Source organism: Notamacropus eugenii, chromosome 4 (assembly GCF_028372415.1).
Source record: "Notamacropus eugenii isolate mMacEug1 chromosome 4, mMacEug1.pri_v2, whole genome shotgun sequence".
NCBI lineage: Eukaryota > Metazoa > Chordata > Mammalia > Diprotodontia > Macropodidae > Notamacropus > Notamacropus eugenii.
This window is the reverse complement of record NC_092875.1, coordinates 129,706,260-129,734,184: the sequence shown is the minus strand read 5'-3', so window position 1 is coordinate 129,734,184 and position 27,925 is coordinate 129,706,260. Positions and strand designations below refer to the sequence as shown.

The following is a 27,925-nucleotide window of genomic DNA, read 5'->3' as shown; positions in this document are numbered from 1 at the left end:
ATTTGGGAGGAGTAACATTTAGGAGGAGGAAAGAAGCAAGAAAGGCTTTATGAAGAGATTGGTGTTTGAGTTATATCTTAAATGAACAAAAGGACTCCTCCAAGCAGAGATAAGGGAGGGCATGACTTTCAGGTATGTGGGATGGCCAGTGAAAAGACAAAGAGATAAGAAATGGAATTTACTCTGTGAGGAACAGTGAGAAAGCTAGTTTGACTGGATCTCTGTGTATAAGAGGGGGAACCATAAGACAGGGAAGATGAATTGAGACCAAATTGCCTAAGACTTTAAATGATAAATGGAAGAGTTTATGTTTAGGAATAGGAAGTCACTGGAGTTGATTCATTATATCTCAGAGAAGCTTGAAACAAAGACTTCCCTCCCTCAAACCCAATTAAATATTTCCCTTCTAATTTTAATTACATTGGATTTGTTTATGGAGATTCATTTCCTGTATTTTTAGATGCTATGAAGTTTAATATATCAATATCAATTCATTAACTATATTGACATTATCAATAATATAGCTTCTGTTTCTCTCTTTTAATCAAGGCTGTTTTTTCTGTTGACTTTTCTGAGATCAGGATTGCTACCTTCAATTTTTTAAGTGCTACTGAAGTAGAGAAGTTTTTTGCCCCAGATCCTTAACTCTGCTAAAATCCTCCTGTTCCAAGTGTATTTCTTGTGAACAAGATACTATTAGATTTTGATTTCTCATACAATCTACTACCTTCTTCCATTTTATGGGTGAATCCATCACATTCACAATTATAGTTATAGTCATTAATTGTTCATTTCTCTCCATGCCAGCATTTTGTGCATCTTCTTACATACACTCCCCCACAACCATTTGCAAAGAAAAGGGGAAGCAAGGAGTATAGTGTAATAGAAAAAAAAGTAAAATTCCATCCGACATCTATCACTAATATTGATTTCTCTCTTCTCTCAGTATTCGAGATATCCTATTATATAGACCATTTCCATTTCACTATTTTCTTTTCTTCCCTTTTGCTCAGTTCTAAATCAAATGTTTTTTACCTTTTCTTTCTTTATTTTTATTTCATTATGAGTCCTCTGGAACTATGGTCGGTTCCATTTAATTGATCAGAAAACTGATGCAAAGTAAAGTGAGAAAAACCAGAAGAATAATTTATACAATAACTACAACATAAAGACAATATTTATATTTACTTTTCACATGACTAATCCTTCCCTGATTTTACTCTCCCTTTTAATCCCCTTCTTTCTCCTTGTCCCTCCTAATTCCCTGTTGAGTTTAATGCATTTCCACATCAAACTTTCATGCGTATGTGTGTATTTAGCTCTCTTTTGTCTAGTTCAGATATCAGTGAAGTTCACTTACGACCCACTCCCCCCAACCCCTCCCTTGACATTTATATTATCGTCTTCTCAAAATCTCGAATTATTTGAGATAGCAAGCTTCACATCCTTCCTCTTTCTTTCTCAGCATATCTTACTTTTTCCTTCCTTTTCTTCTCTTCAGATCAAAATATAACAAATCTGTTTCTATTGTATTTACTTCATCTGTGACCTTTGCACATTAAGTTTCTGAAGGGACACTTTTTTTCCTTTCCCCTATTAGACTACAGACATTTTACTACCCATAGTCCCTTCTAATCGTTAAATTCACTTCCCTTTCTATAACTCTATTGCAAATGTAAACTCCTATATTTGCAATTTAAAGTATTAACTCAGTGCTGATGTTTAAGCCATAATCATGATTCTTAAATATTTGAAAGTTCTCTATTTCATTAAGGGTCTACTTTTTTGCCCTGTAAGATTGTTCTCAGTTTTTCCATGTAGGTTATTCTTGGTTGTAAGCTTTTATTTTCTGCCTTCTGGGAAAAAAAAACAAATACATATTACAAGCTCTGTTCTTTTATTGTTGGTATCATCTAAGCCTAGTGTTATTCTAACAGTGGCTCCTCAGTAGTTAAACTCTTTGTTTCTGATTGCTTGCAGTATTTTTCTTTCTTTTACCTGGAAGCTCTAGATTTGGGCTATGATATTTCTAGAAATTACCATATGAGCATGTTATTCAGAAAGTTACTGATGGATTGTTTTTATTTTCACTTTGTCTACTGATTTTAATGCATCTGAATTCAAATAAATCATTTATTTATGATTTCTTGAAATATGGTGTAAATGCTTTTTTTATATTTAATGTTTTCAAGTAGTCTTATAATGAATCTTAGATTGTCTAGCCATTATATTTTTTTATAGGTCAGTTGTTCTTGATACTCTGTATTTTCTGACCTGTTTTTTAGTCTTTCAATTTTGCATCTGTCTGATACAATATAAATTTTAAGTAGTCTTTGATTTAAGGATTTTGTTCCCCCTAATATTAAATTCTTTACTTGCCTTTCAATTATTTCCTCTAGAACTCTCATTCCATTTCCCTTTTTTTTCTCTAGAGCTCCTATTTCATGTATGTTATCACTTAAAAAAAACAAAACTTCTTGCTTAATTTCCTCCATGGATTCCAGTAAAGCTTATAGCAAATCTCTGGTTGTCTTTGAAACTTTGTAGATGCTGTGAAGCTAACCTCTTATTCAGGGTTAAAGCCTTAAGAATATGTACTGCCATAATACTGATATTTCCTTATGTTTACATATCATTCAGTCTTTCTTCCTGAGTTAGGATTTTGTGTGAGATCAAGGACTGTGCATTTATTGAAGTAATGGTGAGACCTTTTCTTGATGCTGATCTGTGATATCTGAGATTTGTGTAATCCTTTTTTATTTTATTTGTTGTATATCCTTCAAGGATCTTTTAAGATGCTGCAGTCAGCCCACTGTGCCTGGGGCAGAGTAATACAGAGTTGTGTGCCTACTATTGAGTTGGAGAAGTCTTCCTCAGTGAAGTGTACTATGGTAGTTTACCAGAAACATTCTGCACTGGGGCAATCTGATCCAGGGTACATCTTGATTATGCCCTCCCAAACCTAGCCCTACAGCCTTTTAACTGAAGTTTTTAACTGTGTCAGAATGACACAGCTGCTCCTAGCTCTAGGGATATTTGTTCTGGATCTTGTTTAGGTTTATCTGCTTCTGACACACTACTGAAAGCTCAAGGCTGCTCTGGCTAGCCCCTGGTCTGTGTACTGGAAGGCTTCCCTGCACTCTGTCCCCCTATGTATTTTCTAGTTGGACCCCTTTTCCCTACATCTACAGCCCTTTGTCTATAGCCCCATTGCTGCTTTCTCTTTGTGATCTGGGCTAGTAAAATATGCTTATTGTAGTTTCTCCTTGAATTTCTTAACCATTTCTTGATCTTTTACTCTTTTTTTTTATTTGTTTGTTTTTTGCTGAAATGGATTCTCTCTCTTCTTCTCATTCCAAAATCTTGAGGTGAGTTTAAGAAAAATCTTTTAAAAGAAACAATATTTCCAGAGGGACTGGGGCCTCTCATTAATGAAACTCTAATAGCAAGATCACAAAAGTAATTGAAGAAGAATCTAGAAAATCCAGTTACCTAAAAAAGAAATTTAACTTATAAAAGGGGGCTGTTCAATGAAATCAGCTTTTCTAAAGAACATATTGAAAATATAGAAGAAATGTCCCATAAGCAAACATGAATACAGAGTATTCATAGCATAATATAATATTAACGCCAGAATGACTAAAGTTCAGAATAGTTAAGGAATTGAACCCTACTATAAGTGAAGAATTAAAACAACACCAAAGTGATTTAAACAAATGGAAATTTCTAGGTCAAGATAACATATTTCATTGTAATAAAAGAATTTACATATGTAACAGTGAAATCATTTTGATGAGGTTGAAGGACACCAAAATACCAACAGTCCGGGTCGTGCTCAAATGAATTCGACTCAAGCCTTCTTAAAGGGAAAGAAAACAAAGTTTATTAAAGATTCGCCATCTTGGGTTGGCTCTTAGGGAACCTAAGCATTTGTGACGCTTGTATTCACAAGGCGGCCAGATAGAATCTCAGCTAGACAAAGTGTGAGCTGGATTGTATCTGAGCGCCTTCATGGAGGCAAGATGGAAATTAAATACAGAAAAGACTATAGGAGGGATGGGGTCAGGGGGAGTCTGGTAGTCTAGAGTGATAGGAGAAGGGGTCTAGGGAGGGTCCTAAGAAGGAGTTCAAAGAGGGAATCCCAGGAGAATCAAAGGCTGGAAACAGCTGGAGGCAATCAAGAGACATCAGACTAGGGAGCGCCTAGGTGGGAAGCAGGTGGGGCAGTCAAGAGGTAACAGACAATGGCCACAGATTTGAGTATGAAAAGCCAGATTCTGTGGGGAGATACGTTGGAGCTCAAGGAAGCTCCTACAGTGTGAACCCCATCAATTTATCTTGAAAGAATTACAGAAAAAAGAAGAGATGCCTCAAGCCTGGATAAAACAAAGATTTTACTTTCCAAATTGAGGGGAAAGGTCCATCCTGTATCCTACAGACCAGTTGGCTGTTGTCCATAGTTTTCAAAGAGGATCAAAATGACATCACCACGATAAAGAGAAGTTTCAGTGTGTCTGACTGTGGCTGATCAGACCAATATGAACTCAGAATGCTCTAGCACAGGTTGGGCACAGATAGTTGGAGTGAATATTTGGTGTGGGTACTCCAAATTTGCACATCCTATGTTTACTTTGTGCTGTCTCAATTCTTCTTTCCTCATAGAGCACAGCACCCTTTATGATGCAAGCATGCCATGCTGAGCAGTACTCCGCCAATGTCTCTCCTGTTGCACAATCAAATCCAAACTTCAGTAAAACTGACATTAATACTAAAAATTCTAGAAACTTTTATATCATTTGTGGTGATCACCAGAAGCCAGGTTGGATGCTCTAAGTACAAGTCATGTTGCATTAATATAATTTGCTTTTGTGAATGGGGTTACTAGACTAGTAGATTTAGGAAATAAAAATGCTGAATTTTTATTGCAGCAAGAAATTTGATAATGTCTATCTTGCTATTGTCCTGGGCAATGTGGAAAAAAATGTGAGCTGGCTGATACCACATTTAGTTGGATTCATATATGGTAAAAAAAACTAATCAACCTCAATTAGGAAGAAGTTTTTAATGAAATGTTTCAAGATTCTGTCCTCTGTACTGTCCTATTCAACACGTGTATCAATTACTTTCTCCACTTACCCTTTTCTGATGTCTCATTAAGGCTATGGAAATGTGTAATACTATGAACTGGTAAGTTTCAAAAAGCAGGAAAGGCTCTGAGGATAGGACTGGTAATAAGTTACATTTCTTTTGTCTAAGACCTGAAGTTTAGCCATTATATGGTGAGTTTTTGCACCACAGTTTTGTGGTAGATACCACTCCATCACCACCATTGCTAGCACCTTTTAGCTTCTATCTACTTTGTATATGACTTGTATGTAAATGGTTGTTTGAATGTTGTCTCTCCATTAGAATATGAGCTCCTTCCTGACAAAGACTGTATTTTTACTTTTCTTTTTATTCCAGTGGTTAGCATAATGACTAATGAATAGTAAGTGCTTGATTAAAGCTTATTGAATGAATGAGTGAAGATGGTTTATTACAAAGTATGAGCCATAAAGATCCAGGATGAAGATGTAGACAGCATACTTACCAAATTGGTGATTGGCGCAAAGCTGGGAGGGCTATTTAATATGGAAGATTACAGAAACAGGATTTGAAAAGTTTTCAGTACAAGAGATCTAAGGCTAGAAAGAAGGAAATAAGCATTTATTAATTACCCACTATGTACCAAACACTATATGAGGCTTTTACAACTATTATCTGATTTAATCTTCCCATTAACCTTTGCGGGTAGGAGCCCTTTTACAGATGAGAAAACTGAGGCAGACAAAGGTTAAGTGACTTATTCAAGGTCACATAGATATACAAGGATTTGAAGCTAGATTTGAATTCGGATCTTCCTCACTCTGGACCCAGTGCTCTATCCACTGGACCACCTAGGTGCCCCATGAAGGACTTAAGAAGCCTTAGTTCAAAGAAATGGGCCAAAATTAATAGGATTGAATTTAAAATTAATAAATGTAAAGTCCTGCACTTACATGTTTTTTAAGTAAGCTACATTGATTCGGGATGAAGGAGAGCTGACTTGGAAGTTCATGTGAAAAAGAGCTGAGTATTTTAATTAACTAAAAGCTCAATATAAATACCATTGTATTACAAGGCTGCCAAAAAAAAAGCTAATGTAATCTTTTACTGTATGAACAGAATTATGGTGTCAAAGGCAAGAGAAGTAATAATCCTCCCTCCCCACCCCCATTTTATTCAATGCTGATCAGGGCATATTTGTATCTATAGGGCTACAGTAGATGTTCTCTACCATTCCTTCTAGCTCTAAAATCTTCTGATGGTTATGATAGCAATAGAGGATTTTGATAACTTCTGAGAAACAGACAACTTTAAAGTGATTTTGATAAACTAGACTGTGATCAGTGAAAGACACCAGCATGACAGTTTTAGAAACCATATCCTAATAAGAATGGACAAAGGATCAAAGTGTTCTATGATTTTTAAAGTAGTTTGAAAAATAATTAAGATAGGATAGTGATCTTCAACTATTTAAAGCATTTTGCAAAGTATCTAGCACACAATAGATGCTTAACAAATATTATTGATTAATTGACTGACTAATGCAAGGGACTGCATTTACTTTGTGTATACAAGCACACATATCTATATGTGTATACATAGATATACATATTTGTGTATCTATGTATATACATATGTATACCATATGTATATAGTAATGGAAAGGTGTAAAATTTTCAACTATTTTATATTTCATTTTCATATATTTTAATATTTTATATTTATATTTCAGTATTATAATTTATATTATATTTATATTACAATAATGATAAATTTTGATATTTATTTATCTTTGAAATACTGATAACATACATGTGCAGGCAGATAAACAGAGGTCCCTAACTAATTTGATGAGTCTATTGGGCTCTTATCGATTGAGAGTGGCAATCAACTGAATGTCTTAGTCTGCTGGGTTGGAGCCAACTCTTTGGGTAAGATTTATGGTAAGGAGCCGATAGATCTGATAGACCATTGTTGCTGTTATCTCTTTTGGGAAGGCATTTTGAAAGCAACAGGAATAAGAAAGAAACAGGGAGGCCATGTAGAGTAATGGTTGGCTTGGGGCAAAAGTATATGGGAATTGCACATGCTCTCACCCATACCTGAAGCCTGAATTTCAAGTTGGCAATTGCATCCTTAAAGAAGGAGCAGCATTGCCTCTTAAGATGGCAGATGGCAGCAATAAAGAAGAGAAGCATATGAATCCTTGCTCTCTAGATGAATGCTGAAATTTCCCAAAGAGTTCAGGAATTTAGACCGCTAGTGAGAGGAGGATTAGCTCTTGGGCAGTGCTGGTTTCAGAGTTGCCTCTCTAACATCCACAATTTCACAAGCTTGGGAATCCATTAATCTACAGTGAAAAGACCATACCACAATAACCATTTGGAGAGAAAAATTATGCATAATATTCCCCAGAGCTGTAAGAACAATAATTAAATAAAATCAAAGAAGAACTGGACTTAACTCATTCTCTCCATGAGTTATTTGTACAATGCAGCTCTGATGGTAAAGGAGCCATCTTCAGCATGCTTTCCTTTCAAGGGAGTCCAATTCCTTTGGGTAAGGTCATAAATAGAACTCCTCAATGAGTTCTTTGGGAGTGAAAGTGAAATTCACCAGAATGTGTATATGATGGGGTGGGGTGGTACTGTTGCTTGGAAGCTCCAAGTTTTGTCTCCAAAGAATCCAAAATCTCAAGGTATTACCACATGGCTATATGCTTGTATAGTTCTTTAGAATAATAAAGGGATACATCTGAATATTTGGGAGTCATATCCCTTAGAAAATCTAAGTTCATTTCTTTTCCCAAGAAACTTGAATCTACAGTGTGGATTGACTCGAGAAATAGAAGTCTGGAGAGATACTTGGACCCTAGAGAGAAGATGAGTGTCAGCAGGGAAAGGGGAAGTCATACCGACTATTGACAAACATTTGTAGGTCATTTATGTTGAATTTGCATTTTGGGGAACTATAAACATTTGGAAATTTTCACAAAAATTTTCATTTTTATAAAATTTGATGGGAAAAAAGGTTATCATACACCTAATATACTGATATTTTTCAAATATCTAGAGATATTTTGCCCATGTCTAAGGAGATTCAGATATCACCTACCATGTGCACGACCAATATTCTGAGATTTCTCAGAGGTTACTTGGAGCGTGTCAGGGAGAAGCAAAATTTACCCCAAAATTTTGGGGGTAAATGTAGGGTCACGTGTAGGGTCACGACTGAGCATCAGGGTCCAGGTAAACCCCAAACCTAGGGAATTGGGAAATATCATTTACAATAGTATTCAAAAAGTTTGAAGAAAAATGCAAGACAAACTGAGTCGCCACATAGTATTTTTGAGATACAAAAAACTTAATGGAATTGTTAGCAATACTAAGTACATTGCATGTCAATAGAGTAAGTTTAACATTGGTTGATATCATTTAGAAAATACACCCTTGATATAGAATCAAGGACACAGTGTTTTCAGAGTTATACTAATGAAGGAGTTCAGTGAAGAGGAATAATCTTCACAAAGCTATTTACAGCCTACATTGGTGCATTCTATCACCTTGACTAGAAAGATATAATTAGGATTAGATTGGATCATATCTATCTTTGTATTCCCCTTGTCTAGCACAGTAACAAGTGCTTAAAAAATGTTTGTTTAACTGAATTATTGAAACTGATAGTGAACTCCTCATATACTGGCTCTTCATAGACAATCACTTGTTATATACAAGTACCAGCCCAGATATTCAAGAAAAGCCATAGCAATTGAAAAGGGCATTTGAACTTCTCATCTTAAAGAGGAAACCTGATACAATAGGTAAATATAAATTCAATGCTGCATACACAGTGCAATATAAGTGCCTCATACATAGGACAAACAATAAATGCTTGTTGAATTTCATTATCTACACAGTTTAAAGACAAGAGGTAGTAGAATGCACAGGGACACACACATGTCTCAGACAATAAGCACTAGCAAAATAACAAGGTGGATAGAAAATTAATCAGAAGACTCCAGTCTTCCTTGATTCTTTTTATCCATGTTTATGAAATGTTGATCAGTGAAAAGATCAGGGCAAAGATCATGGCAAAAATATTGAAGTTTGCAGTTTTACTCATGATTATTCAAACATTTGGATTTTGCTCAATCAGTAGTCAAAGGAAAGAATGAATTTTCAAAAAACAGGACAAATCTGCAGCAACATAGATGTGGGATATCTGCTTGGATTAGAAAACTGTCTTTCACAAGACTCTGGTTGGGCTATGCAGCAAGGATGAAAGACAATGGAATAGTCATCCAATTAGTAGATCGTCATATTCCATGGAATACAATAATGAAACCATAATCTTTATGAGATAAACTAATGACATGTCTATTTGCATAAAGATAGAAAGTGAATGTAGGATCATAAATATGCTTCCTGATTCTTGGTCCAGTGCTCTATCGAGTGTGCTACCTACCTTCTTCTCTTCCTTTAAAAATTAGATATTGTGAAATACCTGCGAAGACCTTGGCCTAAAGGGGCCCAGGTCTCCCAGTGCATCCTGAGTCATCTTCAGCCATCCTGAGGAATATCAGGTCTCTGGATTCAGATGGCTCTGGAGGAGAAGTGAGGCTGGTGACCTGCACAACCCTCCCTCACTCAAAACAAAGTCAAGTGCAAGTCATGTCATCATTTCTCTGATAGCATGGTCTTCTTCGGCAATGAAGGATGAATACAATTGTGAAGTTAAATACTAAAGCAACCTGCTGGTCCAACCCTGTAATCAGAGAGTTCTAGACTCACCTACTCACTGGGCCTGCTGGATTTATAAGTGAACATGATGCACAGATTTATCTAGAAATTTGTGTTAATTTTGAGCCCATTCTCCCTAAGACAGAAGCAGTAGAGGATAGAGTAAGCCCTCTCTCCACATATTAGGGATTAAGACGAGTTGAGGGGGAGGGAATGATATTTGTACTTTGGTTTTACTATACTTATGAAGTAAATACCTCTATAAAAGCTAATTGATGTCAGTTAAATGGAATATGAGCACTATCAATTGAGGTTAACAGTTGGGCAAAGTTAGTAAAAATAGCATTAGAGAATCCAGTGTCAATGAATATTAAAGGATCCAATGAAGGATTTGGTTTCATTCAGCATACTCCAATGTCTTCCTATCGCCCTCAAGATCCAATAGAAAACCTTCTGTTTGGTTTTCAAATCCATCATAGCTTGGCTTCTCCCTTCTTTTACAGTCTTCTTGCATTTATCTTTCCTTCACCTATTGTATGATGCAGCATTACTGGATTTACTGCTGTTAGTCACACATGACATCCCATCTCCTGACTCCGTCCCTTTTCAATGGCTGTCCCCCATGCCCAGAATTCTCACTTTTGCCTCCTGGCTTTACTGGTTTCCTTCAAGATTAAGCTCAAATCCTCACTTCTAGAAGAGTCTTAAATACATACACACACACACACACACACACACACACACACACACACACACACATACACTCCCCACACACACACATACACCCCATAGTACTTATGCCTTCCCTCTGAAATTACCTTTCATCTACTCAGTATAAAACTGGTATGTACATAGGTGTTTGCATGTGGCCTTCCCCATTAGAATGTGAGTTCCTTAAAAGCAGGTACAACATTTTTGCGTTCCTTCTATCTTCAGAGCTTATCACAGTGCCCCATATACATCAAATGCTAAATGAATGCTTGTTGATGGATTGAGGATACAAAAAGCATTGATTATACTCCATGTATGTATATTATGTTAGGTACTGGCTCTGTTGAGATAAATATAGTCACTGTCCTCATGGAGGTTGTATTCAGCTGACTTAGGATGATTGGACGCCTATTGAAAAGTTCATTTATGTCTCAGATAGATTGAATTTCCATGAGGGTATCTTCAACTTTCAAGAAATGGATAACTTTAGGCCTTATAAACTCTCTTCTTATTAGATGCTAAGCACAGTGCTGGTATACTAATACTATGGCCTGTGGAACCAACCAGGAGAAAAGGTATATTATCAAGGATGTATCTTTCACTGACCTTGAGATAATGTCACCACTGCCCAAGGCGTTTGTTAATTCTGTACCTTAAGATGATCAAAAACTTTTAATACAACCCACTTACTAAAGGCACACACAAAACAAGGAAACACACATAAATTCATGGGGGAAGTGACACTGTTCATCAGACTTCCCAGCATAATACATGTCAGAAAGAAGTCTTCTGTGACTCTTTTGCAGTCCTTCACAACAGTAAAACTCAGGTCTGTAGTACAGGGAGCAGCTTAGAAGTACCAGTTCAAAATCTTGCTTTATAGGCGATTATTGGTTACCTCAAAGAGGGAGGAAGTCAGCCAATAACTACTGTCTTCCTTCTTCATAGATAGCTTTCCTTGTCCTCTTACTTGTGGTAAAATATGAAAGACAGGAATTTTTCAAGGATTTTTCTTGTAATGAACTATAATAATATTAGATAATCTGATGTACAGGGCATGGTAGTCATAAAGTATTTTTCTAATCTTAAAAGATAATCTTCAAAGTTATGATGCTGTCCAACTCTCCTAACTGATACCTTTTGTACCATCTGTGGGTTCATTCTCTTAAAATTTACAGAAATGTTCTTCATTCCAAATGGCTGATGTATTTTAAAGTATTTGGTCACATTTAGGCCAGAGGTAAAGGAAGCAGACTTTTTTTTAATATAAACTAGTGGAAGAACAGAGAGATGAAGCAACATTGCCTTTAGTTCAAATCTGTAACAATAGAGAAAGACAGCAGAAGGACTATCAAAGGGTAGTTGGAAGTTTATATAAGTGTAAGAGAGTGATAGTTCACTCGTCTGGGGCATATCTGTTTCTTTAAAAGAGCAGTTCCTGAGTTAGTCTGACTTCACCACTCACTTATCTGGGGCATAGGTGTGCTTAGAGTTCTAAGAGGAACAGTTACTGAAGTTAAGTCTAACTCAGAATACTTGAATAGTAGTTGCTTTTTTTAGTGGAATGAGTTATAGAATACTGTAGTGAATGAAAAAAAGTATATTACAGCAAGTTACATGTGAAGAATTGAAGAACTTTTAGGGTAATTACTGGGATAACATAAACATCAGAAATCTTCTGGGATTATGAGACAAAGGTAATTTATATTATCATAGAAAATTATGAGAATTTGGTTACTAACTATAAGCTAAGCAGGAGAATAGTTTGGAAGTAAAGAATCACAGAACTCACCCAGTACATTAACTAGTTTGGCTAAGACATTGTGCCCAATGAGATGTTAATCAAGCACAGGATGGATTAACTCAACTTAGCAGTGGAAGCATCTGTTCAACAAGGAAGATGTGCTCATCAAATAACTTTTATGGATAGACTCTAAGAGGGAATGAGGACACAGAAATATACAGTTCTAGAGTTGTGAATTACCCTCAAGCACAAAAGTTCTCCTTATTCATATATTTCCTTGACAGATTTATCTAAGTATTGGTATGTGTATCCACGGGAAAGTGTGACCCATGTTTATTTGTTAATTGATATATATTTACCATTTCTGCATTTACTTTAATTTGGGGTACCTATGATACATTTTTAGTTTTGTGCAAATGAAGGCACACTGTTGAGAGCTTCAGAACTGAACCATTGATTTGAGGAAGTGTATTCCACTACAACGTAGTCACCCTTAGGAATATGGAAGAGTCTGAATGTGTAATTGTGTTAGTGCTTTTTGGGGAATCAGAAGATAGATTAGAATAAACAAGCTAGCCTAGAAAGTGAGTGTGTGTGTATATAAGTACATATGCACATATGTGCATATGTGTGCATGTGCAAAATAAGTGTAAAATGAAGGGCCAGGGATGAGAAACTAGACACTGAAGATATCAGAAAAGGCCTCATGTGGGTAGCACCTGAAATGAGCTTAAGAAGCAGATGAGAGGAAGGACGACACTGCAGATGTGCAAAGACTAGAGATGAGAGATAGAAAGTCATGTATGATCAATGGCCACAAAGCCAATTTGGCTAAAACACAGAGTGTATGAAAAGGACCATGATATAATTATTGTGGAAAGGTAGGCTGGAACCCATTTGTGAAAGACTAAAATGCTAAACAATGGATTTTATATTTAGTTCTTGAGGCAAGTGAGGAGCTAGTGGGATTTATAGAATATTACAAAAAAAGTGATGTAATCAGACTTTTGCTTTGGGAATATAACTCCTCTAAAATAACCTATCACTTGGAATGTTATTTAACTGAAGAGAGAAAGGGAGCAGAGAAATGACATACACATGAAAAAAAACCTGCTTACCTAACTATCCATGACAAGGGTGCTTGAGCCACAGGCAAAGTCGTAGTTAAAAAACCTTCTAGGAAGGGCAAAGAGAGGTGGCGTGATCACCTTGGTCTTCATACTGTGCTGCTACTGGGCACTCACCTAAAGGAAAGAGTAAAGTAGCTCAGCCAGCTGGTGCTAAAAATGTCCAAATATACACAATTACAGCCAATCCTGGTCCCCATCAGCAGAGAAGCAAAGTGGCAGAGGGTTTAAGAGTACTTGTCTTGGAGTCATAAAGACCTGCATTCCAATCTTGCTTCAAACACTTCCTCATGTGATTTCAGGAAAATCCCTTAACACCTTTGAGTTTCAATCAGCACGTGATAATAATAGCACCTGTCTCATGGAAGGCTCATGATGATAATTTAGGGGAAATGCTTAGCAAACATTCAGATTCTATGCATGAACTCATCAAGGTAAAGGAGTCAGCTTGTTCTCACACTGTCCCTTGAGGGATGCTGACAATGTACATTTTTATTCTATTTCACCAGGATAAAAATTTAGGGGTGATCATAAGGTGATTTTTTTCTAAAAAAGGTTCCTAAATATTTCAGGCTGGGACTACTTCTACTTCAGACTTCCCATGAGCACCTACAACTAGTCATAGACTGGAGTTATTTCAGACGACCAGGCAGGACTTAATTGAACAACCTGGCATTGGGAAGAGATGCTGTCACCAGAGACAAGGTGGTAGGTTTCTTTAACCTAAAGTTCCTTCTCACACTTCACTGGACAAGTGCCACTTGGGATTTTTGGATGAATGTTCTCCATTACAAAATTTCAATAGCTAGCTTTCTAGGGAATTTTCTGTGTATGTGGAGAATTGTTTCTAAATTTCTTCTGAATGTTAGAACACTTTCTAAAGGCTGATGGAGATAGAGGGAAGTAGACACTCCAAGAAATCAAGAAGGAAAGCAAGGTGAACCTTAAAGTTGTTAAAATTTATCAACTAATTTTAGAACTCAGAGGGAGGGGAGAATGGTCAGTGTTGGGTTTTGTTTTTTCCTTGAGGTGTTTGAATCAAAAGAATTTCATTTGCACAGTTTGTTCACAAAAAAATCTGTTATTTACATGTACAGGGCAAGTGGTCAAGCAGAATAATTTGAAAATCAGGTTGGAAAATCTGCCTTCCCTTCCAAGTTTCAGGCTAGTGTGAATTTGTACTTCTGCGATACTGGGAAAAGCCCTGGCAAATGGAGACAGCTAGGAAAGCACTGATATTATCTGCTACCACTACAAACAAAGAGGTTACTGTACGGCAGTTAATTTAGCTCTGTATTTCAGACCAGCACCAAATCCCGTGCTACCACCTCTTGTTAGTTACCATCTAAACTGTTTCATGGTTTAAAATTGCTTTGGGGCAAACTTGTCAATCACAAAAAGTGGGGAGAGAAGCTACATGTTCATGTTATGGAACATGTTCAGAGGGGTAGCTGGTGTCAGAGCTTGAATTGGGAGTGATAAGAGGGAGGAGTGAGGTCTATAAAAGAGAAACTAAAAGGCAAAGGGGAGATGCTCAAGAGAGAAAGAAAGAGAGAATAAATGTTGAAGCTAAATACAATAATTCACATAAACAGAATTCAAAGTCGCCACAGTCTCTTACATCTTATGGTTTCTGAAGGGATGTAGTAAACTAGACAGAGTCACACTAAACTCCACAAGTGTCTACTGTCACCACTGAGCAAAAATCTCCATCAAAGAATCCAGGTTGAACCTCCTTTGGAAAGAAGGGTCACAGAGAATATTTCAACGTGGGAAGAACATTTTGCTGCCAGTACAAATATCCTGGACAATCACAAGAGTTAACATTTATAGAGTGCTTTAGAATTTGCAAAGGGCTTTCATATATTATTTATTTGATCTTCACAACAATGCTGTAAGGTAGGTGCTATCATTATCCTCATTTTGCTGATGAGGAAACTGAGATTGAGACACAGCAAATATCTTACACAGAGTCGCACAGCTAATGTCTGAAGTAAGATCTCAGCTCTGCTCTTCCGGACTACAAATTCGTTGTTCTATCCACTGTACTGCCTAGCTGTTATTTTAGACAAGTGAATTAACCTCTGCAGGGACTATTTCCACACCTGTAAAAGGAAAGAGTGGTTTTGGATAACCTCTAAGGTCCCTTCCAACTTTAAATTCAAGGAATGTCTTTGAAGGAAAAAAAATATTGAAGAAGTAAGGTATCAAAGGATGAGAGCATCCAGAAGTAGGTCAAAAAAAGAAGAAATCAATTTTGTTTTGCTTATGATTAGTTCACAGTCCCTTAGAAATGGACTATGGACTAACATGAAGCAACATTGTGAAACAAAAACAAAATTGTGATAACTTTGTCTTTGTCATCTTGTGCCTATCTCAGTCAGTATCCTTTTCCTCTCTGTTCTTAGCTTCCCGGTCCCATCTCCACAAGCCTGATCCTGCCTCCCATTCTTGTTAATCCCTGCTCAGATGTTAGCTGATAACCAAGACATAACCAAGCTTCTGAGGGTTTAAGATATGGTTCCTCCCATTATCTATATCTTAACTGGGGATTCTGGGAGACCAACAAACCTTAAAATTTATCACAGTGATCATATTGTGACAAAATGACAGGGAGCAAAGACAATAACCACACCTGTACCATTCAAATCATATGCCATTAGCTCTACCTATTCCAAGCCTATTCCTCACTGATGATGGAGGTACAAGAGGATAATAAAACGAAATCAGGGTACTAGATTCCTACAGAGTGCATTGTTGGTTATGTACAGTGGAGCAGTGATCACTGACAGAGTCATCTAATCAAGTGGGATTACTCTCAGTGAGCTAATCTACCCCTACCTTTAGCAACAAGTCTAAAACCAATATAATCATCATGAATGCTCTGTTTTTCTTCGCTTTCAAACTTAAAAATCAAAAGCTGCCTTGCCCAAGTAAGAAGGGGTAAAAAGTCAGGAAGGATCCAAGGTAGGTCAGCTCACTGTAAGGAATACATTTTTTTCAAAGAATGAAAGAAAAAACTTCCCCTCAGGAGAGAAGCAAACTCCATCTTAAAGTTGACCTAGAGATCCAAATTCCACAGACTCCCTATTCCCTTCCCCCACCCAACTTTGCCTTTAGGTTGTCAATTAAACCAACTTCATATAATCTCTTCCATTATCTCATTCCTCATTTTATAAATATTTTAGAGAAAAAACAATATATCTTTACATGTCTGGGACAAAATGAGCGTTTCCTTCCTTTCAAGATAAGTAGTGGCATTCTAGATATGCTTCATCTTGGAAACCAAGTGCAAATTCCACATACAGCCTGTTGCTTCAGTTCACAGGCACAGGGAGAAAAATTGGAAAATAAGAAATCCTTGTGGACTAAAGCTTTGAAGCTGTGGCTGAAAAGGGAATCTAATAAAAAAAATGTCTTCAGAAGGTGGAATGTTTGCGAGCATTAAAAATATGTTGTGCAGTTAATCTGTTGTATGTATTTTAAGGTATGACATTATCCTCACATATGGCCTGATTTTCATCCTCCGCTCTACCTCTTTTATTGCAGTAATCAAGTTTATAGTGCTTATCACCATAGCATTGAAACACTTTACTAGAAGTAAATTGGTGAAAAAAGCCAATAGGTTAACAAGGCCAATAAGCCCCTCATCCAAAGGTCTGATGATTGACTGCAGGATTTCTTCGAGCCAAAAGGGAACTACACTCAAGAGGAGGAGCTGATTAACCAGCCTGGGCATGATGTCTAAGATTGCCACCACCTTCAGGAAACCACATTCAGCCAAGTGAGTTATTCACCAGACTGATTATCCCAACTGTGGGTGGTGCAAACCCTCCTTTGCCTCACCTTTTTGCCATTTCATTGGATTCTAAAGCATTCTCCAGAGAATGGGAAAACGGACTTGGCAGAAGGGTACAAGCTAAGTCAGCTACAGTTCTCAGCTCTAATAAAAGATTTGTTGGGGATGGAAGTGGGTTAAAGTGGTTTTCAGATGAGCTGGCCATTCAAATCACCCATAGTATCTCCCTCCCCCTTCACCACAGATAGGAGATTGTTTAGTTTTTCAACTGAACATAAGGGCAATGAATAAATGTTCAAGTCTAATGAAAAGCAAAAGACAGCTTTTCACTGCAAAATTAGTATTTCTTCTTTGAATTGTGATGACTTTTAGAGAATTAGACCATATAGTTTACTTTTTAAAGTCTTTTAAAATGTCATTGCCATTTGAGGTCAACCAGTTCTATGTGGGTAAGGCAAACTTAAAAGTATACACCTCTTTTCTACTTCAATTTCAAAGTTTTTTATTTTTGCTTTTTGTGAGGAGCAAAGTATAACAGTTATGCTCATTTTTAAAAACAGTTTAAGCAGATGCCTACGCAAGATCAGAGATCTAGAGCTGGGTGGAATCTTTAAGGTCAATAATTGAGCCTCTTAATTTACAGTTGAGGAAACTGAGGGCCAAAGAGGATAAATGGCTTGCCGTTGGCCATACACATGGCAGAGCTGTGATTTGAAACTAAATCTTCTGATTCCAAATCCATTGTTGTACCAATGAGACTTTTAGAAATATGTCAAAACTTACTTATTCAAATGAGTGTTGTGTTCTAAAATAGTTGCCCGGAGAGGTTCTATAGGTGTTTCAGTGTTTTACCATTTCACTTTGGGAATTTCATTTTGCTTGAGAATGTGTGTTTTTCAGAGCCAGTCTCATTTCATTGTATTCATTCCACCCCCCTCTCTTTCTCCCTCTCTGTCTCTCTCTCTCTCACATACACACATAGACACACACATAGACACACACACTGTTAAACTGATCATATTCTAAATTTGACTCTAAATGATTTTTGGCTGTTTCCAGAAATCAAACCTACCATCAAAGGATGATAATTTGCCATTATTGAGACTATCCAACAGAATGCAACCCTGATTCTGAAGGGAACTATAAACCAGACAGTCCCAAAAAGGTTTTGAGCAACAGCAGCATTATATATAATACCCTTTCTGGATCGCTGCATTGTTATCACAGAGGGGCTTGGATAGCTCAATGAAGCTCTGAGTTATGCTATGCAGGATTACCCAAGACAGACTGGTCATAGTAGAAGTTCTGACAAAAGGTGATCCTCTGGAGAAGGAAATGGAAAACCACTCCCATGACTTTGCCATGAAAAGCCCATGGACAGTACTGACAGACTTTGAGAGATAGTAGAGGACAGAAGGGCCTGACATACCACAGCCCATGGGGTCACAAAGAGTCGGATACAACTGAACAACAACAATAGCATTCTAATAGAGACTTCTCAAGTGCTCAGTTGCATCATGTATTATAAAGTAAAATCGAAGATCATTCCCTACAATCTTCTTTGTACCATTCATATGTTCAATTAACTTTTTAATCATCTACCAAGCAAAAGTAAAATAATCCAGCATTATGAAAATTGCCCCAAAATTCAAATTAGTTGAATTCAAGTAAATATTTAATATGCCATACATTTTTTCAAAGAAATTGAAAATATCCCTTTCCCCACTTTTCATGGAGTTGGTGTCAGTCAATCAATCAATTAATCAACAAGTAGTTGTTAAACTTTTGTTATATGCCTGTCATCATACTAAGCAGCAGGAACACAAAGAAGATAATGAAACTGGGCCTTCCCCAAGGACCTTACATTCTAATAAAAGAGACAAAATATGCACGTATGAGTATTACAGAATATACGTGAAATAAACACAAGATAGGACCTAAGAAAGGCTTCATGAGGAAGGTAGTTGAGTCTTGAAGGTAACCATGGATCCCAAAGGGAGGACAGGAAAAGAGAGTGTCCATAGCTAGTGACAATTCTGAAAGAATAGACACATGATGCTTTCCCTCTCCCATTTATCTACTGAGAAGTAGAGGCATTACTGATGTATTATAGAAAAGGTATTTAAGAAAGCTTTGTTCCAATCCTGAGGTCAGCCCTTCAACTTGGCTGCATGATCTTCATTGTCTCATCCTTTCCACATTTAAATTTTTCTACTTTTATTTAAAAAAAATCCAAAGGTGGCAAGAGAATCTGCTTCTGGATCCTTCTATCCTAAGAGTTTTGTACACAACCAATAAGGTGTTTTGGATCGCTTTGATGGATCCTTTGGACTTACTTTTATCCATCTACTGGGGTTAATTAAGACTTTTAATTGATGTCAAAAGAATGGGTACAATTACTTGAGAATACTGAGCATCCATAAGCACACTCTGCTCCTTTTTTCATCAAACATCCAGTATTTGACTGGAGAAGGATACAGAAGACAAAGAAATCAAAAGTTAGAGCTACCTGGGGGCCATTCTGTCTTGTGCAAGCACAGTATAAAGAATTTCTACATTTTCAAGACAAGAATGTATATTTACTGAAGGTCAATTGCTTGTTCAGACAAGCTGCGCCCTTTGTGATGGTATCTCCTCTCCATTTTCTAGAGACTCTTCTTTAAAGAACTTGGCCATAACTAAAAGGAAGGCCTCTCTAAGGAGGGAAGAACGCTAGTTTTGTGTGGTTTTGCTGTGGGAGTTGCATTTTGGCCCCTTTGCTTCAATTGTGCTAAAAGCAAAGAATTGAAGGGCTCAGGTAAAAGGAAGGATAGGTACCAACTTATGCTGAATGAACCTCATTCCTTTATTGATACAATTTAAACCCCAATAAAACCCTAGGAGGATGGAACTTCACTTTAATGACATCCAATTTAACATTTTCCTGTATAAGGTTCATTTTTAACACTTTAGCCAACGATCTAAAGGATACAAATAATAATTCCTGTCATATACATGGCACTTTAAGGTTTGCAAAGTACTTGGTGCATATTATTTCACTGTAGCCCGACAGCAATCCTATGAAGTAGGTGCTATTACTATTCCCATTTTACAGCTGAAGAAATGGAGGCCCTGAGTTACTTCCTGGGTAACATCATTATCTAAGGCATGATTCAATCTATTGGTCTTTGTTGTTGTTTTGATTCCAACACTGTATCCATTACGCCTTGCTGGCTTTCTATTATCCTATGCCTTATGCTCCTGCCTATAATGGTTAAGTTCAGTTACCTGCGTGTAATTAAGATACTACCTTATTAAACAGCATGTTAAAATGCTGGCAGGTGCTTTAGAAATTGATAAATGAGAGGGAAAAGTCAGGATGAGAGGTTTATTTATTTTCATTCACAGACACATGAAAAGCTATAAAATGTGATACTTAAATTTGAGAGTCATACTAAACTTAGAACTTAGTGATATTAAATTGTCAGACATCATTGAGATCAGAGGGATAATGCAAAAGCTCTAAATCATTTAGAAATTCTGGCAAGGGGAGGGTGAGAGAGAGAGAGAGACAGAGAGAGAGACAGAGAGAGAGAGACAGAGAGAGAGACAGAGACAGCGAGAGACAGAGAGAGACAGAGACAGAAAGAGACAGAGACAGTGAGAGACAAAGAGAGACAGACAGAGAGAGAGACAGAGACAGCAAGTGACAGAGAGACAGAGAGAGACAGAGACAGCAAGAGACAGAGAGAGACACAGAGATAAACAGATACAGACAGAGACAGACAGACAGAGAGAGAGACAGAGAGAGAGAGACAGAGAGAGGGAGGGAGGGAGAGAGAATCTTTGCTAGGATAAAGCACAGACAAGAAAATTGAAAGCATGAATCAGAAACGTAGATAAGCAATAGAAAAAAAGAATCCTGGGAAACATTCCTGCCCAAAGATAGCTCAGTACATTAGTAGAGGATGAGTTGAGCCATGTAACAAGGCAGTAAAAATCATCAACTCAATTTGGGAAGACTTATATAGGGCATTTCAGCACCAAATATGGTGACTAGGAAGACTAGGAGTCTCCTTGCAGCTCTAGTGAGAATGCATTTATTCGTAGTACTGCAGTCATTTCTGGGAACCTCATTACCAGAAAGATGCAGACAAATTGGAAAGGGCTCAAAGAAGAGTAACCAAATGATTACAGGCCTGGAGGGACTAACTTATGGGGCAAGATTAAAAGAAAAAAATACATGCAACTTGGCTAAATGACGATTAAAGAGGGACATGATAACAGTCTACTAATACCTGAAGGGTACAAACATCAAGGAGGGCAATGAATTACTCTGAGTGGTACAAAGGGTATTTAGCAAAGAGTAATAGGATAGAATTATGAAAGAGAAAATGTGTGCATAATGTCTGGAAAGCTTTCTTGATAGTGAGAGCTTTGGGGTCATGGGATTGTCTTTCCAAAGGAAATGAAGAAGCCACATCACTTAAGAACTATAAAAACAAGTTTGGACAATGACTGAGGAAATAGACTATTAAAACCAATCCTGTATGACCCTGGATAGGAGGTGACCATGAGATCTTTCTCAACTCTTAACACCTGACTGGCTCCATGAAAATGTTTAGGGAAAAAAGTAACTGAGAGGAAGCTCTCTCTTAAATGTGAATGCAGACGAAGCAAGTCTGTGATTTATCAGCATATATTAATACTTAGATCCTATAATTAGCAATTATATTCCTGAGGCACATTTTTCGGAGAGGAATGATAATAATCACTCCCACTTACTTAGCCCTTTAAGTTTCTCAAATGCTAACAACTCTGCAAAGTCAGTAGTACTAATGCTATTACCCCACTTTTACACATAAGCAAACCTCTCATTAGGGCAGCTATATGGTACAATGGATAGCCTGCCAGGTCTAGAGTCAGAAAGGCTTATTTTCGTGAGTTTAAATCTGGCCTCAGACACTTACTAGTTGTGTGACCTTGGGCAAGTCACTTAACCCTGTTTGCCTCAGCTCTCATCTGTAAAATGAGTTGGGGAAGGAAATGGCAAACCAGTGCAGTATCTCTGCCAAGAAAATTCAAAATGAGGTCACAAAGAGTTGGACCCAACTGGACACAACCAAATAACAACAAAAACCTCTCATCGCCAAGCAGATAGTGTCAGGTTTCAACCCAGATCTTTTGACTCCAAATTCAATATTATTTCCACCATGTCATGAAAATTAATATTCTGCCTGTGTATTCTAAAAGAGTATAGCCTATATACACATATATTGTACATGTGCATATATATATTGTGTGTATGTATGTGTTCTAGTTTGTACAATATTCCCAGATTAGAATGGGCTCTTCTCAAGAAATCCATGACAACTGTGATCCATCTTTATCTCTTACTTTTTAGCAGGATTAGTCTTGGCAAAACTATGAAGTTTGTCTTAGCTCCTGCCCCTTCCCCCCAAAAAATACCTTCCTATTAACACTTCTCTTCATCAACACCTCCCCCCTTCCCTTAGGGGTCCACTATCTTGAGTCTGTCCTCTCAGAAACAGAAGCAAACTCATTAAACTAATGTGCATTGTTTCCATTATGAAAGCAAATCTTTGGAAGAAGTCAAGCTAAAAAAAGGAATCTCTCTTATTTGAATTAGCTACAATATGGCACCTTGGCATAGGATAATTGTGGTTTTTGGTGGGGGGAGACAGGATAGTCATCACCTTCTCTATTTCTGTATGAGACCTCCACATTTCCTAAAGGAATTACTCACTGTATTGTTAAGCAAAGGATCACAACTATGTTTTCTTCCCAGAGGGCTTCAAAGGCCATCACTAATACTTACATCAGGATTATGCTGAACCCAAAGCTAGAAAGGAATGTGGGAATGCTGATCAATGAAACTTACAGTAGATCTGGGGTAAAACCATGTGAAGCACCTAGATAAATACCGGAGAATTGAGTAGCAAAAATTCAATGTTTGATAACAAGACCCAAAATATCCAGGCACTCAGAATCTCCCTGATTTCCAACTAAATATTTCAGTTTTCTTTTGTTTTATTTTTGATATCTGGATGATTAATGACGATATCGTTAAAATCAATTTGTCTGGTCCCGTTGGTAAAGTCACTTCCAGTCTGATAATTCTGTCACCTGTATTATCCCAGTAATGGAGAGAATGTGTCTTTCCCTAGTTAGTTGAAGTGTATATTTTCTCAGTTACTGACAAGTAAGGACAAAGGTTCAATGGTGACTAATGAATAAAATGTTAAGGTGGAGACAAGACTTAATTGTTTAAATGCAGTCACTCCAGGCATGTATCTGTATTCGTTTGGAGACCATCAGGCTCCTCATGATGTGGCAAGGAACTATTTATTTCTCTAAAAAAAAAAAACAACAAACCTTGATTTTGATCAAAGGTCACTCTCTCTACTTTGTCCTACTTTGAATAGTTACTGAAGGAGAGTGGTTGGGTGTTTGTTCTCTGCTTATTCTGAGAGTAATTATAGCATCCGTTCCCTGAGCATGTTCACCAATAAGTAGGTCAGACTTGAAATGTTTGGATATTGCAATCTAGTAGGAGGAGTTGGTCCTTGGGAAGTTGCTAGGAGGAGGAGAAGGGAGCCAGAGCCTGAAGGAGTAATGGGTGATGAATTATGCAATAAATGAATTGTTCCTTCAGTTTTTCCTAGTAGGGTTAAGAGATTAATATGTTAATCTGACTCCAGGTATTTTTGTCAAAATAAATGCAGCCAGAGGGAAAAAGCAATGGCCATGCTTAGTGGTTTCTGCTTCAGTCACAGTCAGAGGAAAGGACACTCTCAATGATTGCCATTAGCCCAGAGCCCTCGAGTTCTGGTGATGTGTTCCAATGACTAAAATGAAGAATTTGGAAATCCCTGCCAGGTTTTACTTATTGAATGAGTAGAACAGAGAAACATGGAATCTCTTACTTCTTGACCTCCAAGATGTCTTTCATTTGATCATATCTAAGGAACGCAGTCATTCAACACATAGAGGCACATATTTTGTTTATATAAATACAAGCATATTTGTAAGAGATACATGAGTGTTTACTTAGCCATATATGCATGTGTGCATACATACATGTACAGCAAGAAGGGAAGAGGAAAAAAATAACTAGGATTTCATTACAGATTCTGAACACAAGTTAGCTGGATACAGAAGAGGGGAAAGGCAATAAGCATTTATGTAGTGCCTAATATGTGAAAAACACAGAAAAAATGGAAAACCTTTAAAAGAAACCATTTCTTTAATTTAAAGAACATAAATACATCAGAAAAGACAATTGAAATTTATATAGCACTTCAGAGTTGACAAAGTATTTTACATGCGTGATCTCATTTGATTCTCATAACAATATGTGAGGTAGATACTTCAGCCATTATTTTTTCCCTTTTTCAAATCTGGAGAAAAATGAGACTAAGAGAGTTTAAGCAACTTGCCTCTGGGGGATGGGGAAGGACAAAAGCATTTCTTAATCACCTTTCATGTGTCAGGCACTACTCTTAGTGCTTTGCAAATATTATCTCATTTCATCATACTATGGTCATATAGCACAGTGAGAGACACAGGATCTGAACCGGTGTTTCTCAATTCCTACAAGTTGAGAGAATATTGTTGAGAAAATATAAGCTTTGGAGTGTGGAATATGGGTTCAAATGACACCTTTAGCTTTTACTATAAGCAGTACTCTAAGCCTTAGTTGGTTTTTTTTTTTCATCTGTAAAATGAGAGTGTTATGCTAGATAACCTCTCAAGTCCGTTCCAGCTCTTTCTATAATTCTAGGATTCCAAATCCAGGGCACTATCCAATAAACCATGTGTCTTCATAAATGTGAAGAGTTTTGTTTTGTCTTGCAGGTCAACCAGAATTTATTGTCTACTATGTGCCAGGGGTATCTAGGTGACTCAATGGAGAGAGTGCCAGGCTTGGAGTCAGGAAGATTCATCTTAATGAGCTCAAATCTGGCTTCTGATACTTACTAGTATGTGTGTGACCCTGAGCAAGTCACTTAACCCTGCTTGTTTCAGCTCCTCATCTATAAAATGAGGTAGAGAAAGAAATGGCAAAGCACTCCAATGTCTTTGCGAAGAAAACCCCAAAAGGAATCACAGTAATTCAGAGATGATTGAAATAACTGAGTAACAACAACTAGGTGCCAGGCTAAGTACAAGGGATACAAAGAAAGGCAAAGACAGGGAGAAACGATATGCAAAGAAGATATATACAGGATAAATTGAAGATAATCTCAGAAGGAATGCACTAGCATTAAAGGGAACCAGGAGAGACTTTTTAAAGAAGAGGAGATTTTAAGTGGAAACTTGAAGGTAGTCAGTGACCAAGATAAAGAGGAAGAGAATTCCAGGAATAGGAAGAGTTCAACAGATGGCATTTGATCAAAAAGTATAACACTGATTGAAACCTTCTTTCATCCCAAATCATCTTTCTCTTTCCTGCTTATCTCCCCAACATCTTTTATTCTTCATCTACGTATTACAATTTCAGACTTTGACACTTAGGAAGAATAAGCCAACAGTTAATTTTTCCCTTGGTCCTCCTAGAGACAGATGGAAAACCTATTCATGAATTAATTGTTCATCTGCAAGAGTTCTCCATCAATTAACTATTTTTCTTCCTACTAAAAGTCACTCTGAAAATCCATTACTATATTTAGGATTGGGAGAGAGAGAGAGAGAGAGAGAGAGAATGAGAGAGAGAGAGAGAGAGAGAGAGAGAGAGAGAGAGAGAGAAGAGCAATACTCTGATTAAAAATAAAATTAGGATCAGTTATCATTCTAATTCAGAATCCACATATCTATCTGTAAGGAAAGGAGGAAAGCAGCTTCTATCTTCTCTGAAGTACTAGAGGCAGCATTAAATAATATTCAGTGCCACCAAGAGATAAATAATATAATAAATATTCTCATTTTGCAGATTTGGAAAATTAATCTTATACAAGTTACTTCCCGCAAGACATTGCCCTTTCCTCTCCCCAGGTGAGTAGAACAATTTATAGAAAAAAGCCATAAGTTCTCTTTCCCTATAAAATCTTTAAGAATTAGATATTATATACTCCAAAGAAGTTAAAGGGAGAAGGCTTCATTTTTTAGTGTGAAAATATCCATAATATGACCTTTTGGATTATCCCCAAGACGTGGAAGCAAAGAGACTGCCCACTGATTGGAATAAATGTATATGAACAACCTGGCACATAAATTCAATAAATGGCACTGTTAATTAAGAAATGACAAATATAAATAATTCAGAGAAACATTGGAAGAGTTGTCAGAACCAATCCAGAATCAAATAAGTAGATTGAAAAGGAAAGCAATGACAATGGCTATAATATGTCAATGAAAAAAGCAATCAAAAAGAAAAGGAACTTTGCATAACAGTAGTACTCAATCTTGGTCCTGGAAAAAAAATAGTAAAGTGCCTCCCTCCTCTTGTCAGAAAAGCAAGAGATTATAAGGAGAGAATATTGGTGGAGTGCCTATATGTAGGAATGTAAAAACAAAATACACCACTGAATTAGAGAGAGAGAGGGAGAGAGAATTAGGCTCTCCTCTGTCTAAAGCTGTCTCGAGAACAGTATCTGATGCTATAATCCTAAAATTCAGTCTGCGCTCAGAATCTGAGATTATCTGTGCTCAGAATCTGAGACTATTATTTGTTTGATTTTCTCCCATTTAAATCTATAATGAAATGCCCATAATCAACCAATGAGAATTTTTATCCCTAGTGTATCCTCTATCATTCATATCAGCCACTGCTGATGGCCCATATGGTTCCAGTCAAGGAACTTTACCAATTTCTTCAAGTATTTAACTGCTAGAGGATGGTAACTCATGACCCAGTTCTAGGCCCTTGCATTGTATTTCAGGTGGACTTTTTGGCATGGTGTTAAAAGGGGGGAGGGTATTTTCATGAAGGAAGGAAGGAAGGAAGGAAGGAAGGAAGGAAGGAAGGAAGGAAGGAAGGAAGGAAGGAAGGAAGGAAGAAAGGAAAAAAGGAAGGAAGGAAGAGGGATGAGGGGCCCAGGAAAGGTCTCCAGCAAAAGGTGGGTTTTTGAAAGAAGATACCTGGGAAACTAATAGGTGGAGGCGAGGAAAAAGTGCATTCTAGTCAAGGGAATAGCCAGTGAAAACGAACAGATTTGGGAGTTGAGGTGTTTGTGGGAAGAGTAGAAAAAAAAAGTATAGTGTTTCTGGGTTGTATAGTATGTTTGAATGAGTTAAAGTACAAGACTAGAAAGATAGGAAGGCAAGTTTGTAAAGCATTCGAGAGTATTCCATATTTGATCCTGGAATCAACAAGGAGTCACTGGAGTTTATGTAGGAGAGGGGGTGCCATGTTTAGAACTGTTCTTTAGGAAAATCAGTTTGCCAAGTGACTGGAGTTAGTTTGGGGTTAGATAGGGGAAGAGCATAAACATTCACTAAGCACTGTCTCTGTGTTAGGCATTGTGTAAATAGCTTTACAAATACTATCTCATTTGATTCTAACAAAAACCGGAGAGGTAGGTGCTATTGGAATACCAATTTTACAGTTTAGGGAACTGAGGCAGATAGAGGATAAGTTACTTGCCAGGGTCACAAAACTGGTAAGTATCTGAGGCTAGATTTGAACTCAAGGTTTTCTGACTCCAGACTCTATCTACGATGCAACCTAGCTGCTTGATAGAAATGCTGATGAACGTCTGAAGTAGAGATCAGACCTTGT

At 37.2% G+C, this 27,925-nt stretch overlaps 1 long non-coding RNA gene across 1 annotated transcript in view; it reads left to right on the top strand.

The window, feature by feature from the left end:
• The window catches only part of LOC140498252 (uncharacterized), a 39,821-nt gene extending 13,553 nt beyond the window's left edge, over positions 1-26,268 (top strand). Inside the window, exons 2-4 of the long non-coding RNA XR_011965039.1 lie at positions 13,979-14,114; positions 17,083-17,190; positions 26,138-26,268. This is a non-coding gene — a long non-coding RNA (uncharacterized lncRNA). The remainder of the gene's footprint in view (positions 1-13,978; positions 14,115-17,082; positions 17,191-26,137) is intronic.
• Positions 26,269-27,925: the final 1,657 nt, after the last annotated feature.